General features: G+C 40.6%; 1 protein-coding gene across 2 annotated transcripts in view; it reads left to right on the top strand.

Moving 5' to 3' along the window:
• The window catches only part of PPM1H (protein phosphatase, Mg2+/Mn2+ dependent 1H), a 134,419-nt gene that overhangs the window by 33,280 nt on the left and 81,751 nt on the right, over window positions 1-19,388 (top strand). The gene's annotated exons all lie outside the window — the stretch shown is intronic.

The raw sequence follows: 19,388 nt of genomic DNA, 5'->3' as shown, positions 1-19,388 counted from the left end.
TCATGGAAGCTTGTCAAATTATTTTTGCTGCATGTTGTAGGAGCAGATCCTGCTTTCTGGGAGCATTGAATATTGATCCAATTTGTTTACTGTTTTTAAGTAAATGCATCCTACTAACAACAGTGTCATTTAATACTTCCACTTATCATTAAATTCACATTTGATTTACTCTCTGTTTTACCAGTCTTATACATTTTGGAGCTGCACTGTACTTCTTGAAACACCAGATTTGGGCTATGACTCATGATAAATCTGCTTGCATATGTCTCATCTTCATCCTCTGGAAAAGGCTGTCTTCTCATTCTGGAAGTGGAGATGGCTCTTCTGTATTTCTTCAGGAAGAGGTGCATCCAACTACAGACAACATTAACCCTCTAATGGTCCGAGTCTACCAAATAACAAATTAAGTATATTTATTTTAAAACAGCTTGCAATGGAGAACAGAGGTGATGCAAACCAAAGTCCTAAAATTTGAACTTATCAGAAGTTCAGAGGAGCTTTTGTCTCCATGCTGTTTCCTATGTTTCCTCTCCTAGCATCTGCTGCCAGTCCTACCGGGCTAGGTCTGAGGTGGGACGCAGTGCAGTGCGATGTTTTTGTGCAAATTGATGTCTTTGTTTTTTTCTGGCCCTGGCAGTTTGCTTTATTTGATTTAAATAGGGAACAGGAGGAGGAGAAAGGTAAAGGAGCAGTTGTAAATTAAAGTGGCACCCTTGTGGATTTGGGCTTAGTTGCAATCAGTTTCCAAAAGCTCATGTTAGAAAAAAGTTGTGTTTAAAGTAAGTTTTTCTCATGTTTGGATCACAGTGATAGTTTTGCCTCTTGTGCTCTTCACTGTAGGTGAGGAAAAAGCAAACATTAGCATCCAGGATAGCAGCATGCTTCAACACTGTCAGTTCAATGCTGTGAATTCTTGCCTGGGAGGATGCGGTTCTGAACGTTTGGCGGGTAGATGACTATGTATCACCTTCAAAAGTCCTGAGATTTTTAGCTTCTCGAAAAACTACTCCATCAAGGCTTTACTTAACAGTGCTAATAATTTCCCCTGTCTGTCTGGCAGGGGGCTGTTTGTTTTAATGTGATCTCATCAGTATTATTAAAGGAGTTGGAACACTGCAACCTTTTTTCCCTTTTATTCCAATGCCAAATATATTTATGTGTTTTTAAGGTGGAGAGTATGCCTTAGAATTATGATGCAGTATAAATAGCAAACGCTTCTCAGATGGCGAGTGAAAATAATTTTAGTTTATATTCTGCACCATGCAGTGTTTTAATGATTTGAGGCATCTTATTTTTACAGGACAGATTTCAGATATAGGTGACTGAAGCATTATGGCAAGTTCTGTCACTGTCCAAACAAAACCTTGGTTTAAAAGATACATATCTTGCTTTATGATTATTCCCTAATTTTAAGTGTTACTCCATTTATGTATGTTACTATGCATAATTTGTGTATTAATAATTCTGTTGAACAGAGCAATTAAGCCAAGAAATAGGGAAAATTGACAGCAAGATTGTACACTTGCATAAAAAGTTTTCCAGGCACAACATAAGAAAATCACCAATGTAGAAGAATTAGGTACTCAAAAAAATCCCAAGTTTTATTTGTTCTTTTTCCCTGGGTTTTCTGTGCCTTCTCTTATGACTGTTTTCCTTAATGGGGCATGACCTGTCTGTTCTCAGGTGCCTTGGTATTGCATGTGGGACTCTGTAGACCAGGCCTTTGATAAGAATTAAACTACAACTTCATGGTGTTATCTCTGTGGGAATTTGTAGCAGTCAGGTACTTCAGTTGTCTCAGGGATTTTTCTTTGCGCTGGTTATTATGCTGGGTTCTTCGTATGCTTCTACACACTGCAAAAATCTTGAAGACTGCTTTTATCTTTGCCCAGGACTTGATTCAATGATGACCCTATTGATTTTGTTTGCTTTTGTCGTGGGGTGTTTTTTTCCTGAGGAATGGCAAATGGTCAACTTCTCATTCGTCTCTTTTGATGAGCAATGTGTTCTTTTTTGATCTTTGTTCTTTATCCCACATGTATTGTTCTAACTCCAGGTTTTATAATTTCAAATTATAATAGTTTTCAAGGTCATTGGGACAAGTCTTTCCCCGCATCAAGGGGAAGAGTTTTGACTAGCAGTGGGGGAATCATCTAGGGGAGGGGTAGTAACTCCTGACCAGCTGGGATGTGAATCTGCTGTTGGAAACTAAGCACTGCTCATGGGTAGTGAGTGTGTTAACGGGTTTGCTCTTTGCCAGGCATGTGATATGAATACCAAGAACAGGATAATTTGGATATTTTCCTCTTCTGGCAGATTAAACAGTACACTGTGCTCCACCAGTCTACACAGAGTCCTTGAACATTTGATGCCAACACCTGTTAAATTCCTCTAGAAAGTGTATTAAGTGTTACAGGGAGGAAAATTGTATGTCCTTATTTATGTACCCCAGAAAGGAACTTGGTGCTAAAGACAAACGTTGATCCAAATGATCAGTAAAAAAACTACTTGGAGGCAGGGGTAGGAAATCTTCCCTTGATTTTTTTCTGCTGTTGCAATTGCTGTGTCATTCCCCTCAAGAAGCAATGTTAAACAAGATTCAATATGACTGGAGAAAGACATATCTGCATTTATCTCATCAGCGTACACTGATGTACACTAAATTCATGTTTCTGGGATAATTTTTTTGCTACAATCCAAATGTTACCTTGAAATAAAAATTTTCCCTTTTTGCTTTTAATTTTTTTTCTAAATTGACCATCATTTCTGGACTGTGGCAGTAACCCACTGGAAACATAAAGCTCTTCATGGTAAAAAAGATGTAAATCTTGGTCAAAAGTACAGTATGACTTTCTATGGTAGCCAAAATAAAATGGCATCTCTGTCAGCTCAAATCAGTCTGTAGCTGAATTTAAAAGCTTCTTCTGCCCTGTGTTTTGATGACTCATATGCCATCTTCATGTTCACTGCAGAATTCCTTGAGGACTCTTAAAGTTTGGGCATGCTTAGAATAAACTGCTGAGTACCAAGGAGGTAGCCTGCCCAAGGTTTGTCACACAAACACCTTCTTCACCTGGAGCCCTGCAATGACCCATGCAATTCCTGCATGACCCATACAGTTTAGTAAATGATTGTGCTGTTATCCTCTAAAAACCCTTGAACTCAACTGGGAGTTGAGCATCACAAGAACACTTCATGTCCTTGGTGGTGCAGTACCTTTTGTGTACCAGATGTCCTGAGGCCAGGTTGGTACAAAGTAAAGGTTTAGGGCTAAAAATACAGTTTCTTTTCAAAGTTGTAAAAAGATGACACATCAAAATGTATTTTTAGAGTTATGCTTAGTTGGGTTTTCTCTTTGTTGTATGTTTGGGTTTTTCTGTCCCAAGATTCTTTCTTACCTACTTTATCAGGTTAAATAGCTTGTGATAATGGCTAATGAGCCCCACAGCTGGGCCGACATGTCCCAAAGAGTCACTAAAGCTATGTGTTCCTTCTGTATCCTTTCAGGTAACGTGTCCTTCTGAAGGCAGTTTTGCTGGAGCTGCTCAGAACAGCTGCTCTGAGTTATTTTCCTCTCCCTGCCTAAAACATGAGGAGTGTCCTGACTTTTCGAGCCTCATTTCTTCCACTAGACACTGGCCTATTATCTTGTGGGAGATGAAGCAATTTTTCTGTGTCCTCAGACTCTTGATTAAAGTTTCTGTTGAGTATCTCACCTCGCATATGTCCCATTGTGGCCCTCAGATGCTTACAAGGCACACTGTGCATTTAATGTTGTCATCACTTTAATTTTAATAGTATGGAATGAAAAACAGTATAGTAGAGGTAGAGAAAGATTATGTATTTAATCTAAACGGAATATATGAAATTCAGTTTACTATGCCTGTAGCTCTTTTCTTTTATCGTATAAAACCAAACGTGTTACTGTAGAGCTGAATTTGAGACTGAGCATTGAGTAATTTCATCTTCCTGTCATGTGCAGTGTTAGTTTTGAAAAGAGGAAGAGGATATTCTAAGATACTCTCTTAAGAGTATTTTAAAAAATTGATGGTGTGAAAGAAGTGTGGAACTCTCAGGCAATTTTTATTTAATGAGTTGTGCAAATGTTTTTTCAGTGGGCAGTCTATTTAATTGAGGTACAAGATAAAGTTTGTACTTGTTTAGAAGTGTGTCACATCATGCTGAATTTGTTGTAGCACTGGTCGTGTGGACATCAGATTTCTGATTAAAACCTTTTTAAGCTTCCAGTAAAGCTGAAAGTAAAGCATGGAAACCTTGTGTTTTGGGCATTATGTCTGTTATGCTGCATTGGAATTAGGGTGCAGTTTTACATGATTCTTCATTCTGTAGTTATCTACTGGGTAAAACCTCAAGGTTTCCCCTAGTTCTTAAAAGCAAACAAACAGAACTCCCTAAAACTTACCACAAAGAAACCAACTTGTCATTCCTGTTGAGCTCTATAGTCTGGTCTGTAATAACTGCACTTCTTTTATTTAATCTTTTTCATTATTCTGGTCAATTATTTACTCTGTTTTCTATGGAGACAAGATCTGTGCATATGTTCTGTGCACACCTCCTTACTTGGCTGAAAATAGTCAATAGTTTTCAAACTAAGTTTTACATTTATTACATTTTTTGTGGAAATATTGACTGTAGGGAGTGCTTATTGGTCTAATACTCGGCAGGTATTAAATGCTAGAGATGTCGCATCTTTCAGTTCTGGGCTTTGCAGGGCCCTTGAGGTTTTGGGGTTTCATCAGTACAGCCTTTTGGGGGAGAGACTGTTACTTGGGCTCTGTTGATGAAACACAGCTCCAGGTTTAGTTTGATGAATTGTTCAAATTCATTAGCTTGCAAAATGGCAAAGCCACTAGCCATGTCCCCTTGCCTCAGTCACCTCTCCTGGAAATTGTAAAGTACCCTCTGAAATAAGCTGCTGCTTAAAGTGAGGACCAGGAAGCTAAAAAGACTCTCTTAATCACTTCAGTGTCTTCTCTCTCCAATTTGCTTCTTCCTACAGGTATTGAAAAGTTTTCCCTTAAAATAACTTGAGAATCGATTGATATGAAAATTGCACACAAGAAATCTTGTATGGCATAGGACAGCTTTTTTATAAACATGTCTGCTTTCACTATTGCTGCAGAGTTCAACTTTCAACCTGTGTTTTGCTGAGTGGAGAAGCCACTTCAAGGTACGTGTCAATCACGTGCAGAGTGTGGCTGGCAGAAAGCTAACCTGGTAAATGCTTTGTGGCCAGGGCAGCGTGAAGCTTTAGTGCAAGCTGAAAAACCTGCCTGCAAAGCCAGGACAAAGCTGTTGACTTGAACGAACCATCTACACTGAGCTGAGGTACTAGCATGTGCAACATATTTTGTGGACTGTAAACTGGGACATGGGATAGCATTTGGGACAAGGGCGTAATAAATCTGAGCCTTAAGTTTCAGCCTAAAAAATAAACAACAAAAAAATCCACAACCCAAATCTGGAGCTTTCTTTTCTTTTGTATCATCTTTAATTTCTGTTTCTTCATGCACTTTTCTCTGCTCTTGGAGTCTTTGATCAGTACTGAGTTCACGTTATTGATAGTCTAGTTCACCTTCTCTCGTCCTGAGATCTCACCAGAACACCACAGGTGTTTTCTGTTACTGAATGCAGCTGTAGAGAAGGAACTTTAGAGACAATACACGGAAGTTGTAGTTTCACCTCCCCAAACCAGGTTAGGGCAGTACTCCAAGGAGGAACAACAGTTTTAAACCACTTCTTCCTTAATTCCCTCTTCCTGTGGTACACGAAAACATTACTGTACAAAAAGAGAAAGACAGCAAACTGTTATGTTATCCTAGCATGAATTTTCAGGCAATGGAAAGGAGGCTTTTGTATTTGGTCTGATGACACTTTTGCTTAAAGGTCTTAAGAATCCTTACTGGGAGCAGGACTTGTCTTGTGACTGGCTAATCTGGAGGCTCCTGATGCAGTTTTTGCCCATTTTTGCCAAGATTATAAACTAGACATTTGTCATAACTGGAAGTAACTTTCTCAGAACCTCACAACCAATGTATGAGGGATTTGGGAACAGTTACAGCCCAGTGTAGCATCATACTTGCATTGATGCTTTGTGCCTTGATGAGAGAGGGAGAAGTTTTCAAGTATCCCCCCTAGAAAAACTGGTGTTATCCAGGTAATGTTGTTTTAAGACAGCCTGTTTTCAGCTGCCTGCCTGTGTTCTCCACCAGATGAACTCTTTTGTAACATCCATCCAGGATAGTGTGGTGTCTGTGGCTCGGCCCTGTCAGCTGTTGATTTGGTGTTGGTCACTGGAGGTTGGTTTGGCTGTGAATGGGTAGGTGGGGGGCTGGAGGCAGCTTGTGGAGAGTCGACAGGCACAGTAAATTCTATTGGGGAAGATGGCTAAGACACCTGGAGGGTGATCAAGCCTCAGCTGCCTGTTTGCTTGGCTGATGCGTCAGGTTCACAAGAGTCTTTATGAGGGCTTATTGCCTGAGCTGAATCCTGAGCCTTTGATTTTGACATAGCTTTTTCTTGATTTGCTAGAAAGATAAAAGAGTGACATATGGGCTTTTATTGGCCAAAAAATTATAGTTATCTGATTCAATACCTGAGTTATTTCTTCTGCTGAGGCAAAAAACGCAGTTGCCCAAGGCAACCAATATGTTCGGTGTGATTTTAGGTTGTGATTGGTAAACCTCTGTGGGCCTGACTGATATGACATAAAAAAAATGGTGTTGCCTTTTTTCAGTGCAGTGTTGGTTGCAAATACATATTAATTTTGCTGATTTTATCCTTTGTTAGCAATGTTTGTTAGGAACATCTGTCATCTAATAAATGAGATGCCAGGTAGGAGCCAGCTTTTCCTTTTTTAAAAATAGTGCTGATACTGGTGTTAAGTGCATTAGGATCTGTCCTGAGTACGCAGATAGAGCTGGATGATGAAAAAATTTACTGTAATCCTTTCTTCCCTTGGCTTACCCAGAGGTGAAGAGGGTGAGGGGGTTGAGAAGAAGCACTGTATAAAATTAACCGTGTGTAATTCTTGGGGTGCAGAGTGCGAACTCCCTGTTTGGAGAGATGGGGGAAACAGTTAACTCAGTTAACATCTGGGGGATGTGGAACTGTAGCCAGGAAAAGCACTTGCTTTTCCAGGGTTACTCTAAGCTGGTCTTTCAGTTTCTTGCAAAAATAAGTCCAGTTGGGCACTAGGGAATCTCGGGAGGCCAGTTGTTGATTCTGTCAGTCCTTTGCCTAGGGGTGATCTTTTTTGAGGTGATGAACTGTCCCTATAAAATGGGATTGTTTGAACCTGCTGTTTATGTTTGATGTTGTAATTATTTTTAGATACGGCTGGGAGAAAGGAAACTTGTAAGTGGCTAAGTAACTGTATATGAAGGAACAAAAATTCTTTTTCTTGGTTACTTGTAGGAAAAATACTTTGAATGTAGGCCTAAGTATCCCATGTCCCCTTCTTTGTTGCTTTTGAGACTGCTGAAGATTTAACCTACAGTCCTCAGTAGTTTCAGCTGCAGAATCACCCTTAATGCTCAGTTGTGGAACTGGTTTTCCTGGTCTTGAAAGTAGCAAACCCTGTGTTTGGTATTTGGGAAACTGCTGTTGAATGAGTATCAGCACCTTGTCTCTGGCTGAGAAATGTCATTGCTCAGCCTGGGGACACCAACTTATGACACCAGAGGGTGTGGGTGCCTAAGCCGCTGGGAAGCAAACCTCCCAGTTATGCCCTCTAACTCTTCTCCCAGCTTGACTTCATCAACAAACCCACTGGGAATAGGAGCAGCCAGTGGTCATCTAGCTCAGAAGATACATCTATACAGAAGAATATATTTGCTAAACTGCTTGTCTGGAGGTCTTGGAACAGGTGAAAGAACCTCCATGGACTATAAAGCAGTCTTGCTAGCTTTGTACGAGGTCAGAAGGGAGAAGAAGTGGAGTGGTTGGATTTAGAATAAAGGCATACTTTTCTGTCTCTTGACCTGGGCTATGTAACCTTGGTGTAGGTGAACAAGGCTGTTTCTTAGTTTGAAAAAAATGGTTTTTTTACTGTTCTGTCTTATCCAAGAGATGTGAAGAAAGGAATTACATTCTGATTAATGATACGTATTTGAAAAGTAACAGACATACCTGTTGTCAAATACAAAATTCAGATTTAGAGATGTACTTCTAAATCACAAACTGTGATTAAACACTTGAAGGACTATACTTATTAATTGCTGGGGTGCTGATAGATGGCTCCAGTGTATAGAACTTACTTTTCATTTCAAGACAACGTTGAACACGCAGGGGAAAAAAGTAATGTAATTTCCTCTCCTTACACTTAATGTAATATCAGATCCATTCATCTGTCACTTTCCTCTCCCCAGACTAGCATTCCTCATGCTGTTTTTCGTCCTTACTGTGCAAGGATTATGTCAGAAAGCTTGATTTAAAGGTCGATTTTACTACAGCAAATGGGTTTGCATATGCTGTGCTGCATTTTATCTGACTGGGAAGATCTTGTTACCGTGCATGTTACCAAGCACTACTGCACTTCCCAGTGGAAATCCCTGTAGATGTGTCTTCAGTAAAGCTCATCTGAGGTGCAGGAACAAAGCTGGTGGGGGACTGACCCCAGGCTGCAACATGAGCTCCTACAGGAGCCTCACACAGTCACGAATAGTCTTGGAATTGTCTGTGCATGCCAGCTGTGTCCTCTGGTGTTCACCACCTTCTCTCAGCAGCGAATATAAAACAAAGCTGCACAAAGCTGATTTTATATGTGAGAGGTAGTTGAAATATATTCTGAAATCAGGAATAAATTGGCGTATTCTAATGAGCAGCAGTTCTGCCTGTGGCACTGCATCTTGCATTCGTCAAAGCACCAGGAATATATTATAGACTATAGGCCTGCATGACTTGGAGGTAGATACAAATAAGCTACAGTAGGAGAAGGGAAACATTTCATTTCTGGTTTTGTTTACATAGTATTCTATGCATCTGCTCATTTACAGAATTGCCCATGCTAGTTTATGGATTTTTGTTATTTTTATTTAGCTCCCAAAGGCTTGGAAACTTCATTTTTCTTGTAATCTGCCAAAGCTGGAAAGAAAAGCTGCTTGTTCCATTAGGCTGTTTCAGGCTTCTGTGCAGTTTTTGACTTGCTTTTAAAGTTGCAAAAAGCTATGAGTATCAGGCTGCCTGAAAGGTGAAGAATAAGTGCAAGATAGAGATGTCTCAAGCTCTGTTCATATCTCTGAGCTGTTGCTTGTTTCCATTAACTTCTGACCGAAGTGATAGTGCTTAAAAGCATGCCCGCCTCTTTACTTGACAAGATGGATAGTCTGGATAGTCTCATTCCTCATGTGGTGACAAAAATAGTACTTTCTCTGATTAAACAGGCATTATCAAATATATTGAAAGCAAAGGTGGTCTCCTTATTTTTGAAAGAGCAATTCTTCAGGTAGATAAGCTTAGTAGAGTTCCAGTGTTTTTTGGAGACCCAATATAGACGGGGTTGAGGAGTGTTCAGCTTGTGGCATGCACCTAAATGATATGCAAAACAGCCCCACAATCTGAATATTAATTTGACTGTATTATCCATTGAGTCTTATAAATGCCTACAGAGTGGTGGTGATGCAAGGAATATTCTTAGAGCAAACAAGCTGATCCCCTTCTCTCACTGCTTTCTTGGGCTGTTAATGAAGTGATGCTGCCTTTGTTACAGAAGATAACCCTCTTCTTTTGAAGACACTTTGTAAAGGACAAAGCCTGAGATGATTTAAACAGTGGGGAGTATTGTTCCCATGTCCAAACAATGGATTTCTTTGTTAATATGTAGTAAAAATGATCAGTCTTACCTTAATCAAGACAATTTTGGAAGTCTGTGTACTATTGAGAACTAACTATAACAGTGTTTTTGTTAAACTTCTTTATTGTGATATTTAAAGCCCAGTTGAAGGCCACTGTGGAGTCATAGGCAGATAAAGATGCTGGAAGCACAGAAGTCTAATGGATAAGATTATCATTGTAGCACTCTTTGCACTATTTACTGAGGCTATTCAAAATGTAATTGGACACAAAGTTCCATCTCTAGAGAAAAAAAAATCTACTAAATGTTTGGGTCATGTGCAAAATATACCATATCCTAAGAGAGTATTAGTTGGTATACTTCACAGCACATTGTACCATTATCTGTTAGCTGATGAAGGAAATGGCAAAAAAAAAAGAAGGTATACAGTGTTGCCAGCTACCAACTAGAAAATCAGAGGAGTGAAAGTGAGAAAAGCCACAGGCTGAGACAAAGACAGCTTAACAAGAAGAGCAAAAGCTGTGCATGCAGGCAAAGCAAAACACAGAATTAAAGGACTGCTTGCCATGGGCAGGCTGGTGCTCAGCCATCTCCAGGAGAGCAGGGCCCCATCACATGTAATGGTTACTGGGGAAGACAAATGACACCACTTCAGACATCCCACACCTTCTTTTCCTCAATTTATATACTGAGCATGATATCATATGATCTGGAACATCCCTTTGGCCAGTTTGGGTCATCTGGGCCGGTTGTGTCTCCTCCCAGGCACCACCAGTCTCTTCCCCAGCGTGGCAGTACAAAAAGCAGAAAAGGCCTTGGCTCCATGTAAACACCTCTCAGCAATAACAACAACAAAAAAAATCTCTATTATCATCACTGTATTCAGCACAAATCCAAAACATAGCCCCATACTAGGGGCTATGGGAAGCAAATTATCTCTTTCCCCCTCAAAACCATCATAATTAGGCATTTAGATTTTTTTTTTTTTTTTCTTTCCTTGTAGCTGTTTGTGCTGGTAGGCAGGAGATAAATCAGGGCGGAGGAAGTACTGTTGTCATAGAGGTAACAAAATAGAGTGCAGTGAAGTTTTTGTATGCATATATAAATGGGAAAGATGGGATACTTATTGCTTAGTCCTCTGGCCTCCCATTGATGTCTTTATGGCAGAAATTCATTTTATATTCAATGGCTAGTTATGGTCTAGAAAGTAGAGTAAATCCAGAAGACTGGGCAAAGTTTCATGCATGTGGAAGTAAGAGGATTAAGCAATTTTAGTAATTTTTTTGTGGTAATTAAAAGAAACGTGCCTTCTTAAGCAGACATACTGCTTGCAAAACAAAACAAAAGACATGCAATTTTCCTTCAGCATCCAACCTCCTGGAAAAGCCTCTTTTTTTCAAAAAAGGGAAAAGAAGCACCAGCCAGAATAACTTTCACAAGAAGGGAAGGAATCACACGTGGAGAGACATATTTGTCTAAGCTCAGGCGATAAAATGTGATTAACTGAGATTGGAGAAACCATTGAGGTTGGAACAGCCACCACGTACACTAGAAGACCATCAAGCAGGAAGTGGACCATTCTTTTGGCATTTACTTGAAGGTGTCTGCTCCCAGTAGTATGGCAGGAGAGTAACATTCCTTTGAAAAATGCTCAGTAAAGTATGTAAATAGCTCTGTTTGCTGCCTGCTGTCTACTCTAAAATGCTACCTTGGAGTTCTGACACGTCAGGGACTGTACAGCTGTGCTAAGGCTGTTCTGAAGATGCCTCAGGAAATTATTTCTTTTTGTTCCAGTTTATGAATGGAAGCAGATTGTGAGGACTATGGACTGTCAGATTGGCAGGTTGGAAGGCTGGCTTCTTTCTTTCCTGTTGGCACCACCATCCCCCAGTGGGTAGGGGAGCAGAAAGACATAGTTGCTGCCATTGTCTGCTGCAGGCTGGTTTCTCCACAGACCTAAAGGGGCAACTTGCTCACCCTTGAGTGTGTAATCCTGCTCTGGAGGATCTCAGTCAGTGTGCCTTCACTCAGGTGCCCTTCTTTCTCTTGTTTGATCCTGTGAGGCCACACAGTTTGTAATTTATGTGTTAAAGGAGAGAGGTGTGTAACAGCAGGAAGTGTGGCAGGAGACACCTTTGCCCCTGCTGCAACCACTCTTCATTCTGTGGAAGAACCTATTTCTTCTGTTCAGAAATCCAAATCATTTCTTTGTAAGACTGAATTTTGTGCTTACTGATATAGTCAATATTTCAGAGGAATTGGAATTTTTTTGCTTGCTTTTTTATCTTTTTTCCTTTCTCTTCCCAGTAGGGGAAGACTTCTCTGTGTTTCAAATTTCTTTTCTAGTTGCTGGGCTGATTACTCCTGTATTCTGTGGAGCATTTTATTTCAACACTCTGAGATAGTATTTCTTAATCTTTGCATAGTAAATAAAATATGTCCTAATCAAATAAGTTTATCCCTCTTTAAAATATACATGTGGGAGATATATATATATATATAAACATATATATGTGTGTGTGTGTGTGTCTCCAAAGCATAAAGGAAGTATGGTGATTGAACTGGTTCAGGATTGAACTGGTTCTAGGTGGTGTGATCGTATTTTGTGACTATTTGAGTGTGTGGAGTAAAGAATCTCCTTCTCAATTGAAGAATTGCCCCTACCCTTGAAACATGCACTCTGATGAGAAAAGATGGGTATTCTGAGCCGGTTGATGGGTAAAAGGAAGGAAAATTATGTTGATGTCAGTTAAAAGTGAGAAATCCAGTGTAAAGATGGAAGAGTCCAGATGTTTCATTAGCTATTTTGAAAATATTTTTTTGTGTGTGTGTATCTGTATAGATTTGTGTGTAAAATAAAATACAACTTATTGGTTGTACATACATGCAGTATTATATAGACGCTATTTGTGATTAAGCTGTTGTTTCTCACGCTTAAAGTATTTTCTTTATTTTATTCTCTTACTTTGTAGGTGTTTCCAAGGGCTTTTTGCTCTGTATGTAAAAGCTGCTTGATGTTATTCTACTGTATTGTGCAATGCATTAAGGAATTTGAAGGCAAGACATAATATATATTAAGCTGCTGTATTTATTGCCTTATATTAGGAGACAATCTTGTAGAGCTGGAGGATAATCTTGAAAATCAGTTATGTGTATATTGGTTTGCTGTGAAGTTTCTGTTTGTTGCTGGTTATAAAACTTAGATGATTGGCAGTTTTCATTTTTCTTTCTTTTAGTGGCAGTATCTTTGGGCAGTGCTGACTTATAGTAAGAAATACTTCCTTCAGCTTGCTTTCAAGGAGGGTGGTGCAGGACTATGGAGTTCCTAGCAATGAGAAAAAAGAAACAAGTCTTTTGGTGGTGGGACAAGAACCAGCTAGAGAAGGTTGAAGAACTGGGTCAGAAAGCTTGATACCATCCTGAGGATTGGGGGAAGGGATGTAGCCTCACTATAGCATATCCCTTTAACCAAGGGGTCTGGCAGGAGGAACCTGAGACAGAGTAAGTTTAAAGAAAAAAAAGAGGAAAAAACCAAAAAATACTTCACATAATATTGCAGTTGTATTTAGTGGTGAGGAGAGCTTAGGAAGAATGTGCTTGAACTCTGAGAAACTTGCCAGGGGACTGGAGACTGTGATAGGAGGCAAGGTTAGGCTTTATCAGGTTTGGCCTTTAGGCTGCATCGCTAGTTCTGTGGATACCTTAGTGCCGCATGCTCCTGAAGAGGAACTTGGGCACAGTGCTGGGAGCATGTTCATGCTGAGCTGAGCAGCAGCTAGGAAAACACCTGCCAGTGCTGAGTTGGCAACAACCATGACTTAGAGATGTCCAGGATCAAAAGGTCGTTCAAGCATCCTTTCCAGTGTCTTTGTGATCCAAAAGGGTGGTGCTCAGACAGGAATGGCTCTCACCCTGCTGTTGCCACAACACTGCAATGCTGATGCTGTGCTTGTTTTCTCAACACAGAGTTGGGATTTGCCAAATGACCATCCTTTTTAAGTTCCTGGCACTCATCTTTACCAACATCCCAGTTAGTTCAAAAACTATGTGGGCTTTTCTGCAGAACCCTCTTTGGTATTGGTAAATTTTCTTGCTGCAGAAGAGTGGTTAACCTAATTTTTCCTTGAGTGCATAAGTAGTCTTTCCCGTGAATAATGTAACACACTTGAAGGTTCGGAGAAAGGTCTTTTGAAGATGAATTATTTTTAATTATGGTGTTCATGGTGCAAAACAGCAGCTATCTGTACTCATCTTTTATGGCAAAATTATATTTCAGGGGCATCATATGGTAAAATAAGAGGGGTTTGTTTTCCTTTTCAAGAGACAGTGTGTAGAAAAAAAAAAAAAATTGTTTTTGTTTCTCTGAGTTTCCTGAGAAATTGTCAAGTAGAAAGGCGTAACCATCTGACAGTGTCCAGCACTGGAGACCTTATAGGACTGTGTGGGAATTCCTGAGCCTGCAGGCTGGGATAAACTGCCCTTCATTGTAGGTCCTGTTCTGACTGCCAGAGCAACATTCGTACTAGGAAATACTGCTGAAGCAAGTGTTGGCTTCAGTGTTTGTCATGCGTTTATGGGTGTATTTCTAGTGTGTGCCCAGCATAGCTGTAGCCTGTGCAATCTGGCAGTTTTTCAGATGGTACCCAGGAGCAGCCTGGGCAGCGTTGGGCAGTTTGGATGCAGACACTCAGCTCTGGGAGAAGATGAAGAGTAGCCCATGCCCTTGGCTCCTGGGCTGGATAAGGGCTAGTTGTATGTGGTAATACAGATGTAGCCAGGAGCAGGCTTGCGCAGTGGAGCAGGTTGCAGAGTTTGCTCCTGCCTGTCTGGGGCAGCCATGGTGCTTCCCTTTCAGCAGGCTCAAGGTCTCCAGCCTTCTGCTGGCCTGACAGCTTGTGAAACCATCAGGAAATGGATCTGAAAATTTTAATTATGTTTTGGGGGAGAAGGGGTAGTATTTGTCTGGTGGATGAAAGTGCAAAAAATGAAGGTAATGGGCCTGATGCAGGGAGAAGGGAAAAACCTTTAGGCAGAGGATGGGACCAAACATGCCAACAAGCTGCCCATGGAGTCTTTTGCAGCATTGCTAGATGGAGAGGGAGCTTTGATCCACCTTTCAGCCTATAGGTAGGGGAAGTCTGCATTTCCAGCAGGCTGTTCTGTTAGAGACCTAAACAGATTTTTATTCTTTAAAGTCCAGATTTAACTTTTAAATTTTTTTTAAAATGCTGTCCCTAAAGGAGGGGCTGAAGGCTGCACTCAGACTTGCCAAGCAAGAGACTTTTGGTCATAACCCCACATTGTGTCCCAGCCTCAGTCTGGGTTTTGAAGTTTTTTAGTCAGGAGACAGGCATTTTCTCAGATGGGTTAGAAGGATTTTTTTCCTGCTATCTTGAAACCAGATTTCTTGTATGCTGCCTTTAGTGCCCCATCCCAGCTAGATGAACTCAAGTCTCCTTGGGACACTTTATGAATGGGGGGCAGCCTGTGCACTGCTTTGAAGATCATGCACCCGCTCTGTGGCTTTTCCCAGTCTAACAGCCATGACTTAAAGCTGCTGGAGGTTTTCGTCCTTGGCAAATGATTTGCAAATCCTTTGCTGCCACTTGTTGATTATTTTGAATTGAGAGCAGATTAATGATTGTTTCTCTACTGGCAGTGTTGGCCTTTTTAATAACAGCTATCCAGCTTTCTGTGCCTGTCTAAATATCCTGTGCTCAATGACTCCAAAGGTATGTATCTGGGTACTGTGCAAATGTCTAAATATAGCAATAATAATCTCTAGCTTTCTTCTTTTCAGTCACCAGAAGAAATTGCTGGATCCATTTCCATGTGTGTGGAATATGGACTGAGATAAGGCTATGTTGACGTCTGTTTCGATATTAATTTCTGACATCTCGTTGGTACTTTTAGAAGACGAGAAATTGTTTTTATGAAAAAGTGCCTGAACTTGTCTTTGGTTCCTGGCTGTGGGTTGGGCTTTTTCCCTATTATGCTGGAGAATACGCAGTTCTCAGCCCTTTTCCGAGCCACCAACTTTCTGTTCCACTGAAGTTACTTCTGGCCCCAGTCCCAGTATTTGTGGGGAACAATAGATCCTATTTTAGCTTATACAGATTTAATTGCTGTGAATGAGATTGGCAATTATCTCCTTTTGTGTCTAAAAATCCCACCAGCTGTTTTAGATGCGTTTAAATAGTTACACCACGTTAAACTCGCATATTGCGTCAGGAGCTATAATGCCAGTATGTCCCTGGCCTTTATTTTAAAATAATTTTTGCTGCATTTATTTCTGTTTCTTCTGCTTCCCTTTAAACCCTAATTCTCTGCCCTGAGTGGCATTATTAGTCATACCATACATATCAAAGATGCATTTTGAGGAAAATGCATTTCAAATAGCAAAAAAACAGAAAGAAGTTGATGGGCTTTTTTGTTGTTGTTTTTTGTTTGTTTGCTCCCTCCACCCTCATAAGCTCAGGCATGTAAGTGGGAATCATCTGACCACATGCTGACAACCTGCTGTGTCAGTGTCTAGGCTCAGCTTTATCACCCATGAAGAGGAAGACACGTTTCATGCTATGTAAACAACTAAAATAGGTCAGATGAATCATGCCCCCAGATGTCTTCTTTCTCTTTGAGCTAATCACCCAGACTTTATAAGCAGACTTAGCTGTCTGCACAGTAGACATCTGACTAGATCTCACCTCTGGGGACCATACTTGTAGCAGCAGTCACATGTGGGTGACTAGACACATGTAGACGCGTAAGAAGATTAAAAGTACTTGGCTTCTTGAGGCAAAACCACTGCCAGTGCCAAGGTGAAGGTGCTCTGGGATCATCTTCTTGAAAGCAAAGACAAACCTGAGTGGATTTTCCCAGAAAAGAGACACATCAGTATTTGATGTTCACAGTTACATACTGCTAAACTGGGGTGCACCATTTCTTTCTCATTACTAGCTTCCTAGACTCCTAAGATACAATTTCATAGCTTTCTTTTTCAGAAATGTTAGACAGGACTTCTCCCTATCATCTGCTATTTCTTCCTCCATATTGTCTCTTCAGTCTTGTTGTGGAAATATATTGATTTGGATTAAAAAAAAAATCGTATCATTGCACAGGTGTCCCTGTGGGGTAGCACACTGGCATATGAAGGTGGAGGGTGCTTATATTGGGAAAGCCAAGAGAGGGCTTGAAGGACTTTACTTGAAGTTTGCCTTTCATCCTTTGCCTGAGTATTTGCCTCTCTTGCTAATTTTACAGATTGTTCAGCTGCTGAATTCTGTGGGGTTTTCTTTTCAGTCTGAATACATTGTTTAATATTTATTTAGAATCTTGTCAAGGGGTTTATAAATTCAAGCTTCCAGTTTCACTCTTTGCCTTTGTGCATTTGTGCAACTTATAATGTCTGGAAGTGAGTTGTTCCTTGGTGTAGCAGGATGCAGGGACACTCTAATACTTTATTATTTCCTGAATACATATTTTTACAGATCTTGACACAATTTTAATTTCCCAGTGGTCTGAGAGGCGTGGAGAGGTTTACATGGAAGTTACAGTAGTCAATTGGTTCTGGTGTTGACTTTGTTCTTGTTGAGGCCTCTCTGGCATTGCGTGTGCCTTTGGTCACACTGTGCAGGATCTACCCCATAGGGGCTGCTTAAGTTTGTACCAGGCTATGCCATCTCCTCTAGGCCTCTTTGGACACGAGTGATTCTCCTTAGTTACAGTGCTTTCTTAAATATTCAGTGTTGGCCCTACTTACTGTGTTTGTGCTAAGTATTTGCCACTCTGTAGGCTTTCCGAATGTGCCTGTTGCATGTACAAGTGAAAACTTGGATTGAGGTTTTTTGGGTGCTTGTGCTATTGACTTTGGAAGGGGTAAGGTTCATGGTGGAGGCAGATGCACACACAAGTAGGGGAGATGGTAGTGCTTGGGAGGTGTGACCTTTCAGACTTCACAGGGTGTCTGTGAGCTGCTCCTTCTCAGGGCCAGTTCCTGTGCACACATCAGGTAAGACATGTCTCTTGCTTTGTGCTTTCCTCCCTCTGCATTCCCATATGGACAAGGTCCTGAGCAACCTGTTGTAGGTGACCCTGCTTGAGCAGGGGGTTTGGACCAGATGACCTCCAAAGGACACTTCCAAGCTCAGCTGTTCTGTGATTCTCTGGTTTTGCACCTTTGAAAACTGCGTAACTTTGTTGAGCCTCCTCTGCTCTTGGGTGGGAACATATCTTTTCATCCTACCCCCTGCAAGGACAAGCAGGAGCCCGTAGGGATAATTTACCCTGAGGTTGTGGCATACCATGTTAATAGGTGTTGTGCAGACCCCAGAGCTTCGGTACCTTCCCTCTTGATAAAGGTAGCAGATGGGGCTGGAAAGGACGCCCTTGTCTCCAAGCTGTGTGCACACACAGAGACTCTCATTTGCTCACTGCTGTTTGCCTGCTCTTGGGTAGAAATTCTGCATTTGGCTGTCATTCTTCTTTTACTGGCACTGGTTTTACCAGGGTTTCTATGTTGACTTTCACTCTAAATTATCATTGCACTTGAAAATTTTCATCTGTGATGGCTGAACAACTGAGCAAATATGTTAAGCACTTTGACCTATATTACATGAAAGATAAGTGTTTTCAATGACATTTAACTGAATTTTGTATGACTTGCATGAGAAACATCACAGGTTTTTGTTTAGGGGAGGGGGGGGGTGTGTTTATGCATGTGTATATAAAATATATGTAAAAGTACTGAAAAATTTTCTCAATGCTCTTTTGCATTAATTATGGTGACTTTTTTATACTTTGAATTTAGGAAAGCTAATTTCAGAATTGATTGTTAGCCCCAAGAGGAATAAATGAATGATTGCTGCAAATGTTTTGATGAATCATGATCTCTGAATATTAAGGGAGCTGCCATTTTTCTGTAATCTTTTTTTTTTTCCAGGCTCAGGATTGCTGATATTTCATTGGTTTGCATTTAGCTTCTATTTTAGCAGCTTCAAAGATGAGGTCTAGGAATGCAATATTGGTAACAGAAGTAACAGACTGGGTTTTGAGACATGTTTCTGTGGCAAAGAGTCATTGGAGTGTTTTTTTGCACATGGCCCCTTCCTGCAGATCTGCCAGCTAATGTCCTCCCAGAGGAAAAGTGATGGATGTAAAACTCCAGCACTAGGGTGTAGTTTTTCTTTAATTATTAAAAATTACCAGCATATGAGTGGCTTTGAATTAATTTCCTACTTGTGGATTTTTGGTAATAAAGCGGTACGTAATGTTTTCTCTGTTTTCTTTTTCCTCCCCCTTGCCTTGCATATGTGTGCTTCCATACATACACAGTTTCTATAATGACTTTTAAAAATAAATTAGCTGATTGACTTCTTTCAGGTTGTGGGGGCTTCAAGTACCTGCTGCAGTAGAGGGATATTGTGAATAAGGCATTAGTGCATATCTGTGGATATGTGTACCTTCTCTGTCACACTTGCAGAGATTATCTTGGGGCTAATTTCAGTTGACAGCTGTATAAAAGGGATTAGTACTGTCATCACTCACCTCTTGGGGTTAACTTTCACACATGCTAAAT

This window comes from Corvus cornix, chromosome 1A, assembly GCF_000738735.6.
Source record: "Corvus cornix cornix isolate S_Up_H32 chromosome 1A, ASM73873v5, whole genome shotgun sequence".
Classification (NCBI taxonomy): domain Eukaryota; kingdom Metazoa; phylum Chordata; class Aves; order Passeriformes; family Corvidae; genus Corvus; species Corvus cornix.
This window is presented reverse-complemented; position numbering and strand designations above follow the sequence as displayed.